The sequence below is a fragment of the Branchiostoma floridae genome, chromosome 19 (assembly GCF_000003815.2).
Source record: "Branchiostoma floridae strain S238N-H82 chromosome 19, Bfl_VNyyK, whole genome shotgun sequence".
In the NCBI taxonomy this organism is placed as follows: domain Eukaryota; kingdom Metazoa; phylum Chordata; class Leptocardii; order Amphioxiformes; family Branchiostomatidae; genus Branchiostoma; species Branchiostoma floridae.
This window is the reverse complement of record NC_049997.1, coordinates 7,101,070-7,107,121: the sequence shown is the minus strand read 5'-3', so window position 1 is coordinate 7,107,121 and position 6,052 is coordinate 7,101,070.

The following is a 6,052-nucleotide window of genomic DNA, read 5'->3' as shown; positions in this document are numbered from 1 at the left end:
TGATATCTGGACTGAACACACAATGATGTAAAAGCCATGTTAGGCCCACTTCACCACGCACTCTCGACAAACGAGATATCTCCCAAATTAGCCGGTGAAGGATTTAGCGACACCATGAGCGATTTTATGGCCAGTAAGCCGGAATTCTACCACGACAAAGAAGAAGGGCACTCATCTGGTTATGTTAGCCACGAACCATCGTCCCTTACACAAGTTAAACGCCTGAAAAATAAACTGCGTAAAAAGGCATTCCAAGCCAATGCAACATCTGAGGATCGCAAAGCATTCCGAGACGCAATCAAAACATACTCTTTCATGAAACGACAACAGAAACGAAAAGAAATGTCAAAATCAGCAGCACATCAAGAGAAAGAATACCACAAAAATTTTTGGAAATTTGCAGGAAAATGTGCAAAAGGGCAACTTGACATTCCCCCTGTGAAACCGGCTTTCTCTTTGAACTATGCCAACGAGTATTACCATAACAAATACTCCACCCCGACTCCAATTGACTTCAACAAATTGTTCTGGTTCCCCCACCTGCCCGTGGAGGATCATGCTCCGGATAATCCGTTTAACATGTCACCTGTCAGGCCCAAAGACATCAAAGCAGTCCTATCCAAACGATGTGCCACATCTGCACCTGGCCCTGATGGGATCATGTACGGTCACCTCAAGCGCCTACCTGCATGCCACCTGTTCCTCAGCACTTTGTTTTCCAAGCTGCTTGAGTCCGGAGACCCACCCACGTCATGGTCATCCTGTACTGTGGCACTACTCCACAAAGAGGGCTCCCCTGAGGATCCCGGAAACTTCCGGATGATTTGCCTGACGTCTTGTGTTTCTAAAATCTTTCACCAAATCTTGTCCGAAAGGTGGACGAAATACATGACCGACAATAACTTGATTGACCCTGAAACGCAAAAAGCTTTCCTAACGGGTATCAACGGCTGTGTGGAACACATCCAAGTCATGAGGGAAATCTTGGCCCATGCAAAAAAGAATCGGCGGACAGTCCATATAACCTGGTTCGACCTTGCAGATGCATTCGGATCCGTTGAACACAACTTGATCTACTATCAAATGTCAAGGAACAAGTTCCCCCCCATCATCATGGAATATGTCAAAAACTTGTATTCACGCCTCGAAGGGAAAGTTAAAGGTCCCGGCTGGGAATCCAATCCATTTTCGTTTGGTAGGGGTGTATTTCAAGGAGACAACCTGTCACCTATCATTTTCTTGACTGTGTTCCAACCCTTGCTACAGGACCTTAAGGCTGTGGAACAACAATACGGCTACGACCTTAATGGACAACGCTACATCACACTGCCTTTCGCGGACGACTTCTGCCTGATAACTACGAACAAGAAACAACACCAGAAACTAATCAGTGAAATTTCTTCGAACACCAAGTCAATGAACCTTTCACTGAAGCCGCGCAAGTGCAAATCCATGTCCATTACAAGTGGCAGACCAACAGAGACTACTTTCACAATTGATGGAAAACCTGTCAAGACAACTAAAGATGCTCCAGAGAAGTTCCTGGGTGGGTACATAACTTTCTCGGGTAAGACAAAAGAGACATATGACATTGTGGCGAAGACAATACAAACAGCAGTTGAAAACATTAACAAATCGGCTATAAGAAACGAGTACAAACTCAGGGTCTACATGGAACACGCTTTTCCGTCATGGAGGTACCTCCTAATGGTGCATGACTTGACCGACACTCAACTACAAAAACTCGATGCAATCCATACTAAAGCAATTAAGTCATGGCTCAAAGTGCAGGCTAGTGCCACTAACGCTATCCTGTATAACACAGTAGGACTAAACTACAAAACCATTTCAGACCTGTATCTCGAGGCCCACACATTGGCCTACAGCAGATCGGCTCTCAAGGCTGACGACAAGGTGAAACATGCTCTTCAGGCCAAACTAGATAGAGAGTCACAATGGACACGGAAGATGAAGAGATGGGGCCTTGGAAAATGCCACTCAATCCACCAACAAGCTATGAATGCGACAACAGACACATGTTGGCCTTCGGTCCGAAAACAAATCAAACATCAAGTTACAAATATGCGTCACGAAACTTGGTCTGAACATCAAAAGAACCTACAACAACAAGGACACATGCTACAGCTTATCGAAGAAGAGAAATGTGATCTCACCTGGAAGTCAGTGATGTATGACCTCCCAAAGGGTATTCTCAGCTTCGCGGTACGTGCATCGATAGACGCTCTGCCGACATTCTGTAATCTAGCCACTTGGGGCAAGCGTACCAATGACAAATGCAAACTGTGCGGTAACAGGGAAACTCTACATCATGTTCTTAATAACTGTGGCGTCTCCCTTCAGCAAGGACGATATACGTTCCGGCACAATTCCATACTTAAACTCATAGTGGATACCCTTCAGGAGAACATTGATCACTCGCAGATAGACGTCCGTGTCTACGCAGACTTGCAAGGGTATACAACTGACGGCGGTACTATTCCTGTTCAAACCATACCTACAGCACAGAAGCCGGACTTAGTCATATTCCTGCCTAGAGAAAACACCATCCATATACAAGAACTAACTGTACCTTTTGAACAGAACATTAAAGCCAGTCATGAGCGTAAGGTTAACAAATATACTTCCCTTGTGTCAGACTTGAGCAAAACAGGCATTTCAGTTACTCTTACTTGTGTTGAGGTTGGGTCAAGGGGGCTTATCACCCCAGATAACAAGAATAGACTCAGAACGCTGTTCAAGACTGTTAAGGCAAAAGTACCAAAGAAGCTCTTCAGAGACATTAGTCGAATGTCATTATTGTCCTCCTATGCAATATGGAGAGCTCGACATGAGCCACACTGGGAATACTGTGCAATAGAATGATTTTAAGACGAATGATTTTAAGACGATACTGAACTAAAGTGTTTGATATCATTATTGTAATGTCGTATGTCAATTTGTCCATGTCTCCCTGCATGTTTGATCTGCAAAGACCGGCATGACCTGGGATCAATGTCACTTTCCTTTATTTTCCGAATAAAGAATGATTTTATATGCCGGCAGCAGCACTAAAGCTTATTAGGAGACCATGCTACATATAGTAGAGTAGATTCATCCCTCATGCTACCGACATTTTGCGCACTGCAGTCGTCCCTCAGAAAGACATCTGGAGCCGCATAGTTCAAGTTTTGAACTTTTATTCAGTCTGCATTAGGAGACCATGCCACATTCACCTTTCCATTGATTTTTTTCTCTCTTCCTATCTCTTCCCCTGTCTTGTCATATCGATTAACAGCTCGTGTCGCGTGCGTTTTTCGATCGAGCAGCAACTACGTGTCGCATGGTACGTACTGATCATGATAGACAACTATTTTTACCATCCATGTAAGACTCAGGAGCAATAGGCTTTTAGGGCCCGTGTTTTTATTATCCTGTGAAGCAGGAACTCTCGTACCCGGGTGCAGGAATTGAACATACAGTATAGTGGCTCAGAAAAAAAGTCTTGGAATTCAGGTGGGTTCACACCTGCGTATATAGCCAAGTTCGTATGAGGTACGTATGGAAGTCTTAGCCTCTACCAGGCTCCACAGGTTGCTGGAAAAACAGTAGAATTTGGACAAATGTAGCCAGATAACACACCAGCGGAGTTATCTGGTTGCAAACCATACTCCTCGGACAGCTAACTCCTCTGGCAGCTTATCTGTCTATATATCTCTTCAAGCTTAAGTTCTTCCATTTTTTTTCGGCGCCCTGTACTGTAGAGCCTGGTAGAGGCTAAGAATTCCATACGGACCTCATACGGACTTGAGTATATGCGAACGTTTGGACCCGGCTAGACAGGTTATGCAAGACCAAGGACGGACGTTGTATAAATACTCGACGGCCGGTGGCAACACCAAATGTTATTGGAGGGCCGTATTCGCTTTCCATTGAGTTATTTTTCTTGTCCTTCGTCTGTCGGGAACTAAAAAAACGCATAGTACGTAGGAGAAAAAAGCAGATTTTTAATATTCATGAAAGACTCAAAACTCAAGAGAAAGCAAGCCTTCCAGCTTTAACCTTCGAAATCTCTATGAAGTAACCCACAGTCTGTTAAAAATAACAAGCAAGACTCAAAGTGTTTAGAAGATACATGTACTCAGACAGACAGCATCAGACAGTGAAAGACTCAAAACTCAAGAGAAAGAAAGTCTTTTAGCTTTAACCTTCGAAATCCCTGTGAAGTAACCCCGGCCCAAAATATGTTAAAAATAACAAGCAAGACGTACAGTCTCTAGAAGAAGAGGCATGTACTCAGACAGACAGACAGCATCAGTCAGTGAAAGACTCAAAACTCAAGAGAAAGAAAGTCTTCCAGCTTTAACCTTCGAAATCCCTGTGAAGTAACCCCGGCCCATAATATGTTAAAAATAACAAGCAAGACGTACAGTCTCTAGAAGATACATGTACTCAGACAGACAGCATCAGTCAGTGAAAGACTCAAAACTCAAGAGAAAGAAAGTCTTTTAGCTTTAACCTTAGAAATCCCTGTGAAGTAACCCCATAATCTGTTAAAAATAACAAGCAAGACGTACAGTCTCTAGAAGATACATGTACTCAGGCAGACAGCATCAGTTATTGAAAGACTCAAAACTCAAGAGAAAGAAAGTCTTCCAGCTTTAACCTTCGAAGTCCCTGTGAAGTAACCCCATAATCTGTTTGAAATAACAAGCAAGACGTACAGTCTTTAGAAGATACATGTACTCAGACAGACAGCATACTTAAATAAGGGTTATTTTCCGCGTCGGGCTCCTGGTCCACTTTAAGTATGACTTAAAATCAACCGAGTGGGTACCCTATTACTCCGCGAGTGGGTACCCTAAAAGAGATCCGAGCCAAAAAATAAACGGCTGCATGGACGCGTGTTTTTAGCGGTGACAAAGTCCCTTTTAGCCAGCGGAACTGATCTCAAAAGTTAGATTGGTGAAAGCTCGTTTGTAACTGAAGAAATTAGTAGGTAAAGTTTTGCAGCCGCGCGCTAGGTCGGAGGTACACAGTCCCGGGTTCTGAGTGGTGCGGTTGTACACTATAAAAAGCGAAAAAGTGCCTTTTGTGGGGATTGACTAATCGTAGTTTGTAATTGTTACAAAAAAAGAACCAGTGTCTATTTGACGTTGGCAATTTTCCCCCACGATATAGAGTAAATGTGCTCAACATAGAATGAAAAATCTGGTAAAATTTCACGTAGCTTCATTATGAACACGCCCATGTAAGATGTAAACCACGAATTATAACATGGAAGTCCATGGGAAGAAAAAGCTCATCAATGAGACCATAAGATAAAATGGCCGGCCGCAGTGCCAAGGGCTTTTAGAAAATCTCATTCGCAGTTCCAATGAGTGTGTAAAGTGTCAACAATATCATTGTCCTTTGATCAGTAAATGCGATTTCATGTTTACATGAATGCGACACTTGATTTGATCATACGGATGGCATCCCGCGAACATCAACACTCACCCGCCTCGACGAAAGTTCAAGGAATGGCATAGCCTATTTTTTATTCTCCTGTCGATTCGACAGATGAGCAGGCAGACAGGCATTTTGTAACCTGTTTGCCTGACCTGCACATTACTTTTTATGGTGAAGGAGGGGTGTGCAATTCCTTCTCCACCCTCTCTTCTCCTGGAGCACTAAGTCTCACAGGGACAAAACTGTTAATGCCACATGTGAGACGGCCCCAGCAGATGCAGCTTTGTTGTTCAGAGTATCCGTCTCCTAGGAGGACTTCAAACCAAGGATGCAAGGGGTTCCTCCTACCCCTGACTCGTGTAGGCGGGTGCGTCATGCCCGAACATGCCCCTTAAGGCCTGTCTCAGCCACAAAGGCCTGTCACTGCCACTAGCCGCAGCTAGATACTCATTTGCACCTGAGTCAAGTGAGGAAAGTCGTGTAAAGTGCCTTTCCCAAGGTCACAAGGGGTCAGCGACCTGTGTCTAGGGCACCACCCTTTACCTCTCCAACCGAAGTCAGGCACCCATTTGTGCACCTTGGTTGAGTGTAATCTCCAAGTGCA